We start from the raw sequence: 20,343 nt of genomic DNA on the forward strand, positions 1-20,343 counted from the left end.
CTACCTGCTACTACTACTCTACCCACTCCTCCTCCTCCTCCTACCCTTCCAAGCTCCCTGCAACTCCAGCGACAACGTGTTCCTCAAAACATCCCCCTCCAAAGCTGGAGGTAGGTAGCCACTACACAGTATCACGAGAGGTCGCAAATATGGAGCAACGTTGCGTGTAAAGCGGGAGCCGCTATATTTATCTCTCTCTCTCTCTCTCTCTCTCTCTCTCTCTCTCTCTCTCTCTCTCTCTCTTTATACTCGCATCAGTTCGTGCTGCCTCAAAACTTGTTGACAGAAAAGATCGCGCCGACCATATTTGCACAGGCCGACTGACTCGGCTGAATTCATATTGCTGGCATGCCCCGAGATTTTGTTTTCTTTACCAAACCATGCTCCCTCTCCTTCCCTCTACCTACTATCTCCGTCCCCTTCTCCGTCCCATAGGCCCCCTTCACCCCCTCCCCTCAACGACCACCAGTCAGTTCGTTCCAGTGTCACTCGCATCCTGAACTGAATCCATTGTTTGCGAGGAGAGAAAATGCCGTATTTTGTCAACTGAGCGCACGCGCAGGCCATAATCTTTAAAATGGACGTGCAAGGGGACACAGAGAGGCCCAGCCTGGAATGACTGATGGATGAAGTAGGTAAAAATTGCGCGATGAAATGAGTCTTTTATGAAAGACTTTCTCTTGAACAGATGAATGGGCAGCTTTCACATTGAGAGGTACTTAACATCTGCGCGATTTTGGCAGCCTCTTAATCTATCTGGGATGATGTACTACAGGGCTTGTTAATGCAGGAAACTCTTTCAGAGCTTCAGGAGACAAGAATTTTCCACGTATGTGAAACTCACCGGCCCCGTCAGTCTTTAAAAAACGCTTGCACTACTCTAAATAAAATTGTTTGACTGATATTTTATATGTCGACCTGAACTTATAAACCTCTGTACCTGTCTTCCGTCTTTCCAATTTTCCTCATCTTCTCCGTCCTTCTTAAGGGGATAGTTTCGTCAATGCCCTTTAAGTGATGCACTGTTGGCACTACTAGTTGCACCCACGTTTTAGACTTTACTCCTTTTACCCTACTTCCCTTCCCGCTTCCTTTCTTCAATCTTGCTGTCCAGCCTCTCAAACTGTCAATCCTTATTCTACATCTGTGGGGTTTTCTCTCACTTCCACCTTCCTATCATTGTACTTCATTTCCTTTCTTTTCTTGATCTCTCCAGCCTCTCAAACTCCCTTTCAACCGTCGTAAGTACTGAATGGCCGAAAATGCCCCAGTACCTGGTTTTCTAGCCTACATTTCATAATACCGAGATCATTTCTTATTATTTTCTATTCTCATTCAGTTTTCCTTCCTTCACTTTTTCCTTGCCTTAATTCTCATCACCCTCTTACTGTTACATTTCACTTGTCTTCTTACCTTCTACCAAACTTTTCTTTTGCATCTCACCCCCTTCTTACTCCCTTCTGAGGTTCCCTCACTTTCATCTTTCCTCCTCCCGAGAGCCTAGATTCACATCATGACCTTACTGCCTACTCATTTCCCTCACACCTTCATTTCCTCCCCTCCCTAATTCCTACTCACCTTTCCTCATTTCCTCTCACCTTTATCTCGCCCCCTCCCTAATTCCTACTCACTTTTCCCCACCAGGACTTGTTGGTGACAATACCAGAGGAAATTAAAATAAATCTGCGGAAAATCGAATCTCTCCCTCAGGGGCGGGACGTCTCGCGTGTGACCCTGTAATTCGTGCCACTGGACCTTCTTCTTCGCATGTTGCATAATTATTTCGGGGAAGGGGGAAGTGCCTGACCACCTCCCGATTAGATATTAGATGCGGATTGTAATCTACCGAGGAGGGAAAAAGAGCTTGCGCTTGCGAGCGCGTGAGTGCTTGTTTGCCAGCTCGCACACAACTTTGCGCCTGCGATTTTAAGTTGGTGAGATGAGTAAATCGTTTTGAGTGATATGGTTGGTTAAAGAGCCGTCAACGAATTGTTCTTTGTTTGCTATTATTTCAACGATTTTTCTATTTTCTTAGTAGATCTTCCTCTCCTTATTCTTTGCCACGCAAAAAATATACTTCGCCGGCAAGTTTCTTTACTATTTTCACTCTTGAACTCACACTTACAAAGAAACCCCATCTGCACAATACACCTCAAGTTGCATAAAACATTCCAACATTTTAATATCAACACATGTTCAGTTTACATTTATTTTAAAACGTCTCATAAGGCAGAAATTGCGTCTTCTTTTGGCGACATAATTAGCATTTTCTTTCATAGGAAGGACTATGAAAACGTATTCTGTAAATTAAGGAAACTCATTACTCGATAGAGCGAAAATGTGATGAACGAAGCCAAGTGGCCAGAGGTGTGGCAGATTTCCAAGCCTTGGAAGAGGTTTGCTGTCTCCGCATGCTCTTGCTCCCCCTGTAGAAGCCTTCTACAAACAAGGTTTTTAAAAATTATTTGATCTTCCAGTCAATGGCATAGCCATTACAAAAAGATCACGTATGTGGTTGGTGCCATCAACATACCTCACATGGTGTACTGTATGTATTACTAAAGGGTGTTTGTAGCGTCCTTTCATCCCCTAGCTGCATCATCTAGCCTTTTACTTTACCTTCATTGCTGATTCCTTTCTTCATTCTTCCTGTCCAACACCTCTTAACTGTTCCAACCACTCCCTTGATCGCTGAATGGCCGAAAGTGCCCCAGTGCTTTGCTTGACCGCCTACATTTCGTAAATCATTAATTCTGTTAAAACTTTGTGCTTTTCTTTTTTGTTATGGTTTAGATTAATTATCTTTAGTTTACCCTATTTTGCCGTTTACCATAGCATTCCCATCAAGGTTTTAAGTTTTCTTCCTCCATGTTATTTTGAGTTTTCATTCCTGTTTTTTATCCTTGGCCTATTTATTCCCAGAGTCCTGTTTTCGGTCTCCTTGGAGCATTCCGAGGTGACTTTGGAAGTCCCTGTGCCCAGGTATGGCAGTCTGTTTCTCGCCTTCGTGTTATACGACCTCTCTGGGAGTACTGCAAGTTTAACTCCGTAATTCTGGAAGAATTTTCTCTATTTAGAGCTGGAGTTGTCCATAACGCTGCTACTTCTCCACTTGCCAAAGCCTTGAGCCAGTATTTGCCTGGGGGACCTCGCCGAATGCAGGTATAAGTCGTCACATTTTTATTAATGCTGAGGGACTAGAGTCCGTTGTGTTGTAGTCAGGCCTGACTTTGGACCCTGAAGGCTATTCCTGCCTTGTAGCCTTTATCTACGGACCCTGAAGGTTTCTGGGACGAGCCATCCCTATCTTATTTGTCCGCTGCTGTCACACCCTATGGCCCAGCAATACCTGCTTACTCCAGGAGGATCCCCGTGGAGGTTCAGTCTTTTGGTGGCCACCGTGTTTAGGAAAGGGAATTTCTATTAGCATTGTAACCTGTTAGGCTTCTATCTGGCCGACATTTCCTTTCCCTTTCAGAAACCCCTCTTTATTTGGTATGTATGATTTATTTGTTCTATCATTAATGGTGTAGGTGATTTGCTTTAATTTTGTTTTCATTGTGTGAATGGCATTCACTTATATTGTATTTTCAGAGGTTCCATTATTCATTTCTAACTTTAACAATTTTGCAATAAACTTTCGTATTTTACCTCTGGTATTTGTTATCCCTCACTGTTAATATTGGCACACTGATTGTTATTTCACCCTCTGTGACCTTAACTTTAGAGAACACCTGTTGAAAAGGTAGCGTGTATTTGTGTTTTCTGGTTTGATGTGAGCCCTTTGAGAAGGGTCGTAACACATTTCAATATATAGATTAAAAATCTCATAATTAATCCTTTCAGCGTCAAGGGATAAACCTTTTCTTACACTATTTCTAGATTACTCCTCTGAACAGAAACCAGCAACCTATGAAATATTTCTCTCCTTCAACCCTGAACTATATTTAATTCTTCTTAGCTAAATACCTAGTCGGGGTTGCTGTTTCTAATTGGACTCACTTGAGCTGCTCTATCTTGCATGGATCATTTCGTTATTGGTTTAACCCTTTTTCGGGCAAAGAGCCTGGCTGCAATCTTTATTTGGTCATGTTTGGAGAGGTTCCGTGACTAATCAAAATGCTTTAGTTGGATCAAGTGGATTTCAGCCAATAGCAGAACGTCTCAGCTGTTGCCAGCACAACTTTTAGCTGGGTAACCTGAATGGCATATCGTCACACGCTCCCTGAACTCCAAAGGAAACATTCCAGTTTTATACACCAAATTGTGTGGATGTACTACCAGATGCCCTTACTTTCGCTGCCACTGAAACTCAAACAATGAAGGTAAGACTGAAAACTTGTTTGCCTATAGATAGAGAGTTGGTGATCATCATAAAGTTATCTAGAATAGTGCACATGACTGCTGACGCTACAAAAAAAATTGTGTAAAAAAAGAATTGCAGTGTAATCATTTGATACGGCTGAGCCATTGCCGTCTAGGTACTCAAAGCCAGATGAGATGTCGCTGCGACGTCACCAGCTGAGGCGGTTGAATTCAAAACAAACCGCCACTCAGCCTGCAGTCTGGTGCCATCCTATTTAGTTGGATATTCTTCATTATATGTTCCACATATTGTTTGTGGTTTGTGTATCAACATTGGATTTCCTACAAGATAAGAGCTTTACATTATATTTTGCGTTACTTCATAATTTTATACTGTTAGGTGGTTTTCAGCTGGGATACATGATGAGGATTTTGAATTTATTGCCACTTTTTTCTGAATTAAGAGAATGCTAGTGGAAACGGTAATTTATCATTAGAGTCCACCCAGGAATTTTTTCATGAAAAACCCTTTTTTCTGCAAGTTTTCTTGTTGTTTTGTTGTGTTCTGATGTTATTATCTTGCGCAAAACCCTCGTTTTCCATTGACCACCACCTTAAATATCACAGTGGTAATGGGGGCACCCAGGTGGGTTTTGGGTGGGGGAAAACCAAAAACAAGCAATAATAATAACACCAGAATACAAAAAAGCTCCAAAAAAACAGAAAAATAGTTTTCCATGCAAAAATAAGAGGGTGAAAGAGCACTTACGGAGTGACTCGGGACAAGGTAGCTATCTCGAGCTCTGTTTTCTAAATAGTCCCATTTTCTAAACCACAATTTACAAAAATTGGGTAATACAGAAAATGAGCAAATTAACAAAAGTAGTCTAACCTAACAAACCCACCTAATCTAACCTAGGGGAGGTTATCCTTACTTAGCGAGGGGGCTTCGCTCCCCTGCGACCCCCTCCCCCTTAAAAAAATCGTGCCTAAATTTATCTACAATGACAAATTCTTACCTCATTGATGTCGATCCAACCTTAAAAATAGCATGGCTTATCACACTTGGGGCACTTCACTTCTCTTGGTAACACAGCGTGTTCTCGTAAAAAGGATAAACTTTCTTCATTATTACGTATAAATCATGATAGTACCACATAAGTCTCGGCAAGCCAACCTACAACTTTCCAACACGGAGGCCATCGTTGAACTGAAAATTTTCTTTAGGGGGAAGAACCTGTCATCTTTCATGAAAACTTAGTACAAAAATATATAAGAATTGTGACGGGGCAAAATTCATTGGCCGATAATATTACATTACATGGACGTACAAGGCTGTAACTAGAGGACAGTGATCAGTAGGTGGAGCTACCGCGCATGTAGGAGAAAATTGTCACAGTGAGCAATGGGGAGGAGTCAAGTAGAAGGGAAATGAACATACAAACAAACGAGAGCAACTCTTTGTGACACTGGAAACTTCAACAAATAACTTAACAAAAATGCATACTTACCATAATTTGATTATTTGTTTCCTCTGTTATTATGCATTTAAGCAGGTAATGTATTTAGAATAAATAGCTTCCTTTCACATGTTTTACCCAAGAAAAATATAATTTACAAAGTAGGAGGTGGGTGGACTCTACCGAAAAATAACCATGGAAACTATCACTTTTGGCTCTCAAAATAGAGCTTGGCATCTTATTTATATCCTTGCCCAGTACCATGTTTTTTAATGTACAACTCAAATTGATAATTTATACATGAAAGTTTATAACATAAATTAATATACTTTCTGTGAGTTAAGAGCTGATATTTAGGATTAATTTCTTCAAGCTCAATGATGAACTTTCAAAACACATGTGACTGATTTTATTTTATTTTTTGTGTATTGATATAGATCAAAAATTTTTGCAATTATGAATATTAGGCTCTGCCTTTATATAGATTCTATAACCTATGCTACACTGTGTAGGTTATACCTGTAATATCCCCCTGATATACTCCACATTTTAACTATATGAAATCAGGTCTGGTCCACCAGGAAATACCTCTGACTGTAATTTGGAAATAAGGTTTATACATAGTTTCTATGAAAATATAGGTTATGCTGAGTTAGGAGCTGATATTTAGGATTAATTGCTGCAAGTTCAACGATGAACTTTCAAAACACACGTGACTGATTTTATTTTATTTTTTGTGTATTGATATAGATCCAAAATTTTCGTAATTATGAATATTAGGCTCTGCCTTTATATAGGTTCTATAACCTATGCTACACTGTGTAGGTTATACCTGTAATATCCCCCTGATATACTCCACATTTTAACTATATGAAATCATGTCTAGTCCACCAGGAAATACCTCAGACTGTAATTTGGAAATATGGTTTATACACAGTTTAAGCATGTTGTACAGTGTATGCTTATGAATTTAGCCTATGGACCTAGGCTAACTGTTGAAATTTTTTAATAGGCCTAGCCTAGCCTTTGTCATACGTATATAAGCTATATATGTTTAATGTAGGCTATTCCTGTAATATCACCCCGATATACTCCATTTGAATCCCATTATACCAGTAAATTATTTTGTCTCAGCCAACAGACAGCTGATGATTTAGGCCTAGATCTAATTATTCATTCATTCATTTTATGCAGCCTATTCTTTTTGTGTTGATATCTCTAATTATTTTTTTCACTCGTGTAAACCTAACTTCACCTACCCTAACAGTGAAAATATGATTTACTGCCAAAATGTCCTATAGTCTTAAGACGCCCAGAAATAGCTAGTCTATTCTTAATAATGTCATGTGAAAGAAACATTCTTAATGTGGTGTTACTGTGTTTATAAGTTCAGAAAAAACTTTTAACATAATATTTTGATGCAGAATTATGATGCAGTAATCAACAAGATTATTATTTAAACGAAATCACATTTTCTTTTATTGTTCTGTATGTAATCAAGAGAGGTCAACATTTTTTTACTTTATTTCTACGAAATTTGGTGGGCAGATAGGATATGCAACAAGATTTTTTTATCATAATTCCACATAATTTGTTGGGTTTGACAGGTTACCGTCATATTGCTTTGAAGTTTGGCTGGGGAATAATTTCTCGAAAAGCCTATTGATACCCGACATTCTTCCAAATCTATTTGAAAGCTTAAATTAATTTTAATGTAAATCATGAATTCATTATATTATTCACTGTTGAATATTTTTTTAAATCAAACTTTTTTGCGCCGTTGCTGAACGTCATTAATTATTTTATATATTTTTGCAGATGCCAAGATCATGCTGTGCGCCGGGATGCAAGACTGATTATTATTCGTGTGCAACAGAGGTGTCAGTCTTCCGCTTCCCAAAGGATGAACAACGACAGCAACACTGGCTAAAAGCCCTCCATAGGAAGACTTCACGCCAACCCCTAATACAGAAGTCTGTGCCAAGCATTTTGAAGAACGTTTCGTCATCACTGTCTGAAAACAGTATTACACGCCCCGATGGAACTGTGATTACAGCTGAACAGTGGCGGATTTAAGGGGGACCCCACCTGGTCACGTGCCACAGCCTCCCCCACCCACAGACCATGGATATGAAAAATAGAGCATTGTTTTTTTTTTTCAATAATCATTATTAGTGGCAAACTTTTGCCTAGTTTATGATGCATACATATAAATATTGATATTGATATAAGGATGGTCCAAGCTGCAAACACTGATTACACTGCCAGACAAAAGAAACGTAAACAAAACCTCACCAAAATCAACCATTTTTTTGTTTGCCAGGCATAATTTCCTTATTTTTCTTGCCTACACTAATTAGTGTTCAAAAAGTAAACATCTATATCATGAAGTTTTTCAAAGGACTGAATGGTGCATAATTAATTTCGTTTTCCAGATTATTTACATAAAAAAAGAGAACTGAGGGAACTTCATTGTTTTATTTATATCTTTCTTGCGAAGCCAATTATTCCTGATACATTTTAGCAAATTTACCGAAACATACACGGAAAAGGGGGTTTGTTACTCTGAAATGGGTGGGGATACACTGTAGACAGTTGTGGAGTGCTGGCAAAATAGGACATTACAGTGGTACCTCGACATACGAAATTAATCCGTTCCGAGGCAGCCTTCGTATCATGAGCTTTTCGTATCTTGAACCGCATTTTACATGTAAAATGCCTAATCCGTTCCAAGCCCTACAAAAGCACCCCAGTAAATTTTATAATAAAGCTAAATTGACCAATAAACAATGAAATACTACAACAATTTGGACCATTCAATACCTAACTTAATACATGCTAGTACTAATATGTACGTACCTATAAATAAAGTGTATTAGTGTACATGGTATACTAGAAATACTGTACGTACATACGTACTATGTAGTAAAATGTGAAACCTTACCTTTTGAGTGAGGCTATCTCCGAAAGTGGCGACAGAGGAGTAGGACAAACGGCAGAAAACTAATTATAGTACGTACACTTAACTTAACGAAACACATTAAAAATGCCAGGAAACATAATCTAAACTTTACGAAACACATTAACAAAAACGTAACACTTAACTTTACAAAAAACTTAAAATTAATTTTTTTTTCCTTTTTTTTATTTTTACATTTTTTTTTACTTTTTTTATACTTTACGTTTTTTTTTTTTTTTAAATTTCAATTTCTTCACCACTTTCAACTTTCTGTTTTTTTGTAGTATCAATTGGCTCTCCCTTTTCCTTACTCCTACTAAAAGCCTCTTTAAAAAATAGCTATTTAAGGAAGATTGCATCTGCCTACTTTTCACAATGTTCCTGAAACTGCTCAGGCAAATGTCATCGAACTGCGCAAGCATACGACCTGTGTAAGCCTTTTCGGGGTGTCTCTTTTCTACAATTGATTGCACGTTATGAAAAGCAGCTAGAGCATCCTTAATTTCTGCCGTTGCCATAGGGTTGTCCTCCTCCTCCTCGCCGCTGCTAGAGAACTCTTCTTGAACGACGTTATGTTGCATGGCCTCCAACTCCTTCAGGTCATCCGTCGTAAGCTCCTCTTGGTGCTCCTCGAGAAGGTCCTTGATTACAGTAGCCGAAGCTCCTAAATCTAGAATTATAAACATTCATGTCCACAAGTTCTTCTATCTGATAATGCTGCTGAATTTACTAGTGATCTCTTAAAGAAAATATGTGAATTTTATTAAATAAATAAATGTCAAATAACAGCTTATAAACCTAGTTCAAATGGAGCAGTAGAACGAACTAATCGTAAAATAAAGGACATCCTGAAAACTTTAGTAAAACCACATACAGAAGATTGGGACTTAGCTTTTGAAGGCGTACAATTCACAATGAATAATACCGTAAATGAGACAATAGGAGAATCTCCACATTATTTGCTATATGGCTATCTGAAAGGAAGGCCAAATACATTGTTAGATGATGCAACACCACCCAGACATACTTATAACTATGATGACTATGTTGCATGGAAAACCAGACGTACTACTTGCGAGATTATCATGCAGGCAAGAGCTAGACTAAAAGACGTGCATAATACTCAAGCAAAGTACTATAATAAAAATATCACTAAACCAGACATTACAGTGGGTACTCAAATTTATGTTCAGAATCATGTACCAGAAGGTCCAAATGTAAAAGGCCATATAGAGTAATAGAGGTGTTAAAATTGAACAAATATAGAGTAATAAATGAAAGTGATCTAAAGGAAAAGGTAGTTCACTGGAATCATGTAAAGGTAGTGAAAACATACCCATGGTCTGCTAAAGATATAGATAACATAAGAAATGAAAATACTGTAGAACATCCAATCACAACAAGGTGTGATATAAGAAACAGAAAGCGGTAAAAATGTGTCTATACCTATATGTAAATAGTATTGGACTGAAAATATAACTATGATGTATATAGTGCAATTTATGTGTCTATATATATATTATATATATATATATATATATATATATATATATATATATATATATATATAGAAAATCTGATTAAGTCTAATTTTTGCAGAGGCAAACATGCGGCTCATCATAGCACTAGTTATAATTAGTCTCATTTCTTCAGAGGTGGAGATAAGAAAAGGTGCCCTGTTAAAAAGACATGGAAAAGTCAAAATGATCAAGGACCTAGGAATAGTTAGGAGAGATATCTCCATAGTCCTCAAACGTTAAAGTGAACTAAGAGAAATCCAAAATGGTATTAAAGCAATCCTACAAAAGGGGGATAATAACAGTGCCATATCATTATTGGCAAAGTTGAGCATGAACATAGATAACACACTGAGAACAAGATCCAAAAGATCCCTCTGACCTTTCATTGGAACTGCTCTAAATCAATTGTTTGGGGTTGCTACCGAAGCAAATGTAGAACAAGAAAAGGAAAGAGTAGACAGACTTGAAAAGTGGGCATCCGGAAGGGGTACAGTGATAAATAAAGTGATTGCCTCTTACAATCAAAATGCAGAACAAATAGAAAAATTGAAAGTGAAGTGATGTTACAGGATCATAAAGACATGCTCAATGCTGTCTTACTTGCTCACAAAGGTATTTTGAGCCCAACGCTAATCACTCCAAAAGAATTAGAAGACATTATTAAGTTTTATATAATTGATAAGCATTGCACACCTTTAGTAGGAGATATTTCTATGTACTATAACTTGTTAAGTGCCAAAGTAATCCATGACAGAATTATTTTAGTTCTACCTTTCAACACTAAGAAACAAATGTGCTAGTTTCTGTATATCCTTTCCTATGTATATTGAAAATCAAATCATTATTAGAAAGGGGCTTGGTACTCATTTTGCATTGGAAGAACATGGTTTAATGAGCCTTTTTAACTGATGAACAATTCAATGAATGTGTAGTTTTGAAGGAAAAAGAATATATATGTGATACTGATAACTTATACAGGGTGTTTCGAAATTAGAGCCCCCCTCCACAGAACAAATGGAAAGTTATGAAGTTTTCTGCTATAGCCTATCTCCAAATACATTATCTTAAGTTTCTATTAAGCTATTCATCATTTTACATTTCTTGTATTTTCAGACTGAGTGATGGAGTTAGATACAGCCATGGCTAACGACTCTGTGGAAATCAGATGGATTGACTGAATCCGGGCTATAACCTTCAGAGATGCCAGGGATGCTGGTGCATCCTTCATTTCACGTTCCTGGATACCTAAATACATTAAGAGAGATGAATCCTTTGTTAAAAGAAATTGGAACAAAAATCTATATGACTGTCATCGCGAAAAGATTGAGAATCTTGGAAGGCCAAAAGTCCTTTCTCAAGAGTCAAAAAACATCATAGCTAAGGCAGTAGGTAGACCAAGAAAGTCTTTACATAAATTGGCGCTTGAACTAGAAACAAAAAGGGGAAAGAAGAGAAGTTATAGTGCTGTATATCGTGAGTTGAAAAAATCTGTTTATCAAGCCATTTCATGTTATCAGCAAGCCCAACATCACTCAGCAACATAAAGAAGACCGTGCATGGTTTTGTGGTTTATTTCTTAAAAATTGGGATGAAGCTGACTTTCTCCATGTTGCTGCATCAGATGAATTCTTCATTTACACAGTCAGGAAGCTAAAACATAAAAATAACATCATTTGGGCTGCAAAGTTGGATGATATCAGCAATGACGTGCACTATTGTCAAGTTGTGAAATTTCCTGAGTGTTTGGGAATTTTTCTCTGTTTCACAGCCAAACAGTAAATGTGGATCATCAAAGAAAAACGAAGTAACGGAATGGCAAATAATTCAGAGAAACTGTGCTTACTGGTATTTCATTTCCTCAAAGATTCTGAAAATGTGTTATTTGTTGAAGAAGTCACATATTTGCATGATAAGGCACCATGTTTCAAGGCTCTTCAGACACAGGAGCTGCTTCGAAACAGTGGTATCGATTTCCTCTCATTAAGTGAATTTCCAGGTAGCTCCCCTGAACTTAATGTGTGTGGAAACGTTGGTAGTATCTTAAAGGACCGTGTTGAAGCGTGCACAGTGAACTATGATGGTATACCAAGCCTCGACAACCTGCAAAGAGAGGTGACCGAAGTGCTCAGGGAAATGGAGTTTGAGTCTCAGCTTATTTGTGATTTGCTGAAATCATACCCCTTAAGAATGCAGGCTTTGTACAGGCATATGGAGGCCACACAAAATACTAAATACTCAAAGGGAAACTTAAATAAATACCTGTTCTGAATTACTTTTGTTTTTGTCCATATCAATTTTAGTTTATGCTGTAGAGGGGGTGGGGGTGGCTCTAATTTCGAAACACCCTGTATAAGACTACTAATGATCATCCCTGTATACAAGAGATGATATTAAAACAAAATCAAGAAAAGGAGGTGTGTACACAATAATTTAATAAGGCTTTTGAGGCAACTATAGTGAATGAAGACATTTTTGTGTTTTCATTAGATATTGTTATAGCTACAGTCACTTGTCCTAACACCTCCACCCAATTGAAATTTAAGAATATTAAGTCTTTTGCAACATCGTCAAATCAATTATACTATGAACCACACCTTTTCACTGAATACCATTTCAACAAACATGTGCCATTTAAGAATTACACATATGAAATAGATAAGTTTAAATTGTCTCAGTTAGAACAAAAGAAACTTGAAACCTTGAATTATGTTGATGACTATTACTTTTATGAGAAATAGATAGCACCAGTTTTATCTTTTGTAAATCTGCTGGCAATAGTTGTCACTGACAGAAATGAAAAGAAATTATCCATAATTGTCATTTGATATCTACACCATTTCTAAAATTTTTTTTCAGATAGTATTCTGAGTGTTCATTTATTATACGTATGATTTAATGCACTTATGATTTGATATGTTTAACAATTACTATGATTTTTTTTACAATTTTAATAACACTTATATCTTTCTTCCAGAGTTGGAGAAACAATTCTTTATGTATATTTTATTGTATTTATCAACTTTTCTTAGTATATCCATTTTACTTATATATATTAAACATTGAAGACAATGTAGGTGACCGAGTGATGTAATGATTGCTATGAGAAATAATATTTGATAGGGTAGCGTACAAACAGAAAAGAGAGAATAATCAGAATACTGTGAAAATAATGAGAGAGAGAAAGAGAGAGAGAGAATTGAGATTTGGTGTTTGAGTCAAATTTGATCCATAACCATAGACGTAACAAACCTATTAGTCACAGGACGTTGGCGAGACGGGAAAACGGCAACAGCCAAACTACCATTGCGATAGAAATCTTAAGACTGCCATAAAATCTTTGACCTCTGACCTCGCACCAGACTCACTCAGCTTTTATCGATAATGAAGCTCCACCTCCAGGAGGGGGTATTAAATTGTTAATTAAGGAGCTCCACCAACAAGAGGAGGAATTAACATGTTAACCCTACCTAAAAGGGGATGGGGTAAGATAAGGGAGAGTCAGCTCCAGTAATCAAGAATCCGCTAGGGCGGAGACCTAGAACATACACCGCCTTAGGAGGTTGGGCCAAATTCGATCCTGGGGTAACTGATTGCAGAACTCCGTCGTACAGTAAAGAAGCAAGACTTTGTCACTGGTCCTAACCAGATTCTTATTAAGTTGTAACCTATATATTTAATTGTAACTTGTATTCCTAGCAATAGTAAAGAAAGAAACTCTGACGTTCGTCTCACTTAAACACTTCTGAGAGACTGATATAGTCAAACTAAATGTAAATACTTAGAAGTAAACAAGTTACAAAGTGATTTTGTGGGTTTCTTTTTCAATAGACTGATATTATTACTAATCCAGAACTACCAATTAAAAAGAAGAAGCATAGAACCAGATCGCGGAACGAATCATATAAAAGAAAGAAGCAGGTAAGAGAACATTACTCTCGAACACTACAAACACCCAACATTAATATATATATATATATATATATATATATATATATATATTATATATATATATATATATAAATATATAACATCGAGCTACAATGTCCTTTAAAAGCTTCACTGACGTTCCTGGATTTGAATGTCTTCTTGGGTTCGCGCCCAGGACCAGGCAAATCTATTATCGAGAAAGAAATTCCCCTTCGGTTAAGCATATATGAACATATATTAATTCTGAGGTAGAGCGAATTAGATATTGAAGGACATTGTAGCTCGACGTATGTATATGAATCACGGTAATGTGATATGACTTATATATATATATATATATATATATATATATATATATATATATGATATATATATATATAGATATATATATATATATATATATATTATATTATATATATATATATATATATATATATATATATATATATATATATATATATATATATATATATATATATATATATATATATATATATATATATATATATATATATATATATATATATATATATATATATTATATTATATGTGTGTGTGTGTGTTATATATATATATATATATATATATATATATATATATATATATATATATATATATATACATATATATATATATATATATATATATATATATATATATATATATATATATAAATAACTCGATCACGAAATATTTAAGACGTGATGTTATGTATAAATAAAGGTAGTGCCATGGAGGAAAATGTATGTGTGTGTGCCTTTTAAGATAAGCCCCTATCTCTCATTTCAGTTAGATGGATCCGATATAAAAGACTTGTATTCACTTCAAGGAACCAAACAAAAACAAAAGTCGAGATGCGATTCTTAGGTTCTCCAGTTTCTATTCGTTAAGAAGAAAAAAGGAAAAATTTCTCATTCCTTATTTCAATTCTTTTCTTAAGTCTATGAGAAGTTCTTTTATTCTTAGTCTCCTCCCTCTTTTTCTGGAAAGGTTCACATCCATAACTAGTCATGTCGATAGAGCGAAGCTATGTTTATTATGTTTATTAAATTGTCTCTGAGAGAGAGAGAGGAAGGGAAGGACTTTTGGAGAGTGGGTTTGGATGGTGGGGAGGGACCAACTGTCCCCACCGACAAGGGGACGGGACCCAGGAGTTATCCAAATTTAGCAAAGAGGATGTGATAAAATTACGCCATGTTTATTACATGTAATAAATGCTCTGGTAAAAGGGAGAGAGAGAGAGAGAGAGAGAGAGAGAACTTCAAACTACCTCAAATGCACCAAAGATCATTGTTGTAACCGGAACTTGCATAACAGAGAGTGAAAAGTCAGCGTGAACAAAAGTGGAAAAAAAATCAGTAATTCATTGAAAAATGCCGCAAGGAGAAAGTTGGAGTCTGCTTACCGGACTTCAAACATTCTTTTGTTAGGCTCAGCAAACCTCATGAAAAATCCACTAACACATGAATAAAAAAAAGTTCATGCAGCGGCGTTTTCGGACGTATTCTAAACTTTGCAAACGAGCGTTTGTTTATACGAATTTACTGCAGGAGCATTGCGGACAGCTTCACGTTTATTTCTGTGAAATTATCGAAGAAGCATTACAGACAGTCTCACGTTTATTTCTGTGAAATTACTGCAGAAGCATTACAGACAACTTAACGTCATTTCTGTGAAAATTGCAGAAGCATTACGGATACTTTCAGGTTTTCTCTGGTATTTACAGCAGAAGCATTACGAACAGTTTCATGTTTATATGAGAAAATACCCCAGCAGCATTACAGAAAGATGCACGTTATCTCTGTGATACCGCAGAAGCATTACGGAAATCATCACGTTTATTTCTCTGAAATTACCGCAGAAGCATTAAGGACAGTTTCACATTTATTTCTGTGAAATTACGACAGAAGCATTACGGACAGTTTCACATTATTCATGTGAAATTACCACATAAGCATAACAGACAGTTTCACTTTATCTCTGTGAAATTACAGCAGGATCATTACACACATCTCCATTTTTGTTTATATGAAAATACCATAGAATAATTGCGGACAGTTTCATATTATTTCTCTGAAACTAACGCAGAAGCATTACGGACAGTTCAACATTTTTCTGTGAAATAACTACAAAAGCGATTATGAGCAGTTTCACATTATTTCGGTGAAATTACAGCAGAAGCATTAAGGACATCTTCATGTATATTTCTGTGGAATAAACACAGAAGGGTTACGGATATCTTCATATTTATTTCTGTGAAATCAGAGCAGAAGCTTTATGGACATCTCCAAGTTTATTTTTGTGAAATGATCACAGAAACATTACGGACATCTTCACGGTTATTTCTATTACATTATCCCAGAAGTATCAAGGACAGTTTCACTTTTATTTCTGTGAAATTACAACAGAAGCATTATGGACATCTTTAAGTTTATTTCTGTGAAATCACCACAGAAGCATTATGTACAGTTTCAAGTTTATTTCTGTCAAATTACAGGAGAAGCAATACGGACATCTTCACATTTATTCTTGTGAAATTACCCAAAAAGCATTACAGACAGTATCACGTTTATTCATACGAAATTACAGGAGTAGCATTACGGACATAGTAGCATAAATTTCAGTGAAATAAAGATAGAAGCATTACAGACAGTTTCATGTTTATTTCTGTGAAATTACAGCAGAAGCTTAAAGGACACCTTCATGATTGTTTCTGCGAAATTACGGCAGTAATATTCCAGATATCTTCACGTGAATTCCTATGAAATTACCACAGAAGCATTACAGACAGTTTCACATTACGAAATTACAGAAGTGTTACCGACATCTTCGTGTATATTTCTGTTAAATTACCGCAGAAGCATTACACATAGTTTCACGTTATTTCTGTGAAATTACAGCAGAAGCAGTACTGACATCTTCATGATTATTTCTGTGAAATTATTGCAACGGCATTATGGAGAGTTTTGCGTTTATTTCATTGATATTGCTGCAGAAGTGTCACGGACATATTCACGTTTATTTCGGTGAAATTACTGCAGAAGCATTACGGATACTTTCACGTGTTTTTCTTTGTAATTACCGTTGAAGCATTTCAGTGAAGTTTATGTTTATTTCTGTAAAATTACAACAGAAGCATTACCGACAATTTCGCGCTTATTGCTGTGAAATTAGTGCAGAGGCAGTACAGATATCTTCATGTTTATTTCTGTGAAATTACCGCAGAAGCATGACGGACAGTTTCTCGTTATTTACTCGAAATAACAGCAGAATCATTATGAACACTTTCACGCTTCTATGAAATTATTGCAGAAGCATTACCGACAGTTTCACGTTATTTTCGTGAAAGTACAACAGAAGCATTGCGGACAGTTTCCCCTTATTTCTGTGAAATTGCAGCAGAAGTATTACAAACAGTTTCATGTTATTTCTGCGTAATTACTGCGGAAGCATTGTGGACAATTTCACGCTATTTCTGTGAAATTACAGCAGAAGCATTACAGATTATTTCACGTTTATTTCTGTGAAATTACAGCAGAAGAATTCCGGACATCTTCATGGTCATTGCTGTGAAATTACAGCAGAAACATTACAGACTATTTCACGTTCATTTCGGTGAAATTACAGCAGAAGCATCACGGACATCTTCACATTTATTTCTGTGACGTTACTACAGAGACATTACAGACATCTTCATGTTTATTTCTGTTAAATTACCTCAGAAGAATTACTTATAGTTTCACGTTTATTTCTGTGAAATTACAACAGAAGCATTACAAACAGTTTCACATTTATTTCTGTTAAATCACAGCAGAAGCATTATTGACATCCTCATATTTATTGCTGTGAAATTACCACATAAACATTGCGAAGAGTTTCACATTTATTTCTGCGAAATTATAGCAGAAGCATTACAGACATCTTCATATTTATTTCTGTGAAATCACAGAAGCATTACGGATAATTTCACGTTTATTTCTGTGAAATTACAGCAGAAGGATTATAGACAGTTTGACATTTATTTCTGTAAAATTGGAACAGATACATTACAGACATCTTCATGCGTATTTCTGTGAAGTTACCATAGAATCGTTACTGAGAGTTCACGTTTATTTCTGTGAAATTACAGCAGAAGCAATACGGACATCTTTACGTTTATTTATGTGATTTTATGACAGAAGCAGTATGGAAGAGTTTCACATTTATTCCTGTGAAATTACAGCAGAAGCTTTACAGACATCTTCACCTTTATTTATGTGAAATTACCACAGAAGCACTATAGACACTTTCACGTTTATTTCCGTGAAATTACAGGGGATGCATTGCAGACATCTTCACGTTTATTTCTGTGAAATTACCGCAGAAGCATTACAGGCATCTTCAGGTCTATTTCTGTGAAATTACCACCGAATCATTACTGACAGTTTCACGTTTATTTCTGTGAAATTACAGCATTAGCATTATGGACATCTTTACTTTTATTTCTGTGGAATTATAGCAGAAGTATTATGGACATAATCACGTTTATTTCTGTGCAATTATAGCAGAAGCATTATGGACATCTTCATGTCTGTTTCTGTGAAACTACAGCAGAAGCATTACAGACACCTTCATATCTATTTCTGTGAAATTACCACCGAATCATTACAGACAGGTTGTTGTTTATTTCTGCGAAATTGCAGCAGAAGCATTACGAACAGTTTCACTTCTGTTTCTTTGAAATTAAGCCAAAATATTGAGAGCAGTTTGTTTTTTATCAGTCCTTCCCACTATGTATATCTTCGATACAGTTATTACTGTTGATCTCATATAAAAATCTTCCCAGATACGTAAAAGAAGGATTCATATTGAAATGAAGACGTAGACACATTCATCAAACACAATGTTTCAACACAAACACTTTCCTGAATCAGTTGCTATTTGTTGCGACAAAAAACTGCATGCTACAATTGACATAAGCTAAGAATTTGATTATTCACAAATAAGAAAATAGTGACGGCTATATATCTAGCAAACGTATGTCCTATAAATTGCGAATCAATTGACAGAGCAGGTGACAAAATACTGATCTCATAACATACCAGATTCTTTATCGTAAATATCTAAAGATTTACTTATTATTTTTATCATTCATAACGGAGTAGTATGCCCAATTTTTGCTAGCTATAAGCCAGTGACATAATTCTACGGAGGTCAGAAGATTAGCAAATCAGATCATTGCCTTCATGACGTCATATTTTTTATTTCAAGAGCGATGCTCAGAAACAAATAGCCTAATGTTATTTTTCTAACCCGGGCTAGAAATTAAGAATAAAGAAAAGACGAGAATTCCAAAGCTGGTATAATTTACCTCTGAATATGTAATGGTCGCTTTTGGAACGAATTCTAATTAGAATTGTCACTAAAAATATGAGGAGCATTTTCCTGACCTAAATCTGCCTGCGGTCTCAATTTACCCAGAGAAGAAGTCAAGACACCAAGAGCATTGGTTCTCCCTTACGCGAAATCCACTGTATGTCAAGTGTATCCTAAGATCTGCTGAGTCTCGTGAACTGTAAGAGTAATAATAATTGCCTTATTTTGAGTTACAAGTAAGGTAAAATTAATAATATGTCCAAAATTTTAGTCCTTGAATTGAAAAAAAAGAGTGAGCCCAACCAAGGTGCCAGCCTTCTTCTTCCAGCACCCAATCAGGTAGGATGAAGTCTTAGTTCCTCTTGTCAACAGCCAAATACATTATAGTAATTGTGTTATCATGTTAGGCAATTAGTTCTTTGATTTTTATCATTTAAATTTTGGGCAGTGGTACGGCAATGTTTGATAACTTGGGACGACCCATTCCGTGACTCATGTTGGGATATTTGGTAATTTCATCTATTGTACATTACTTTGTTTTAGTTGTTCCACATGTCCCCTTTTGAAGTAACAACTGTATTTGGACTTGTGTTAGTGTCTTATTTTGGTAATAATGTAAATAGCAGAGTTAGGTATAGTATAATAAAACCCATAAAACTCGTATCATTTTCCATCGACCTTTGCTTAGGGTTTGTTGATTTAGCCTAGGGGCTAGGCCATCATACTCTTATAACATCTTTGGACAGAACCAATCTCTGTTGGAAGGAAATTTCTGATGCTTTGGTTCTTCGAAACGGATGGCCTAAGTCTGTGAGTC

This window comes from Macrobrachium nipponense, chromosome 1 (genome assembly GCF_015104395.2).
Source record: "Macrobrachium nipponense isolate FS-2020 chromosome 1, ASM1510439v2, whole genome shotgun sequence".
Classification (NCBI taxonomy): domain Eukaryota; kingdom Metazoa; phylum Arthropoda; class Malacostraca; order Decapoda; family Palaemonidae; genus Macrobrachium; species Macrobrachium nipponense.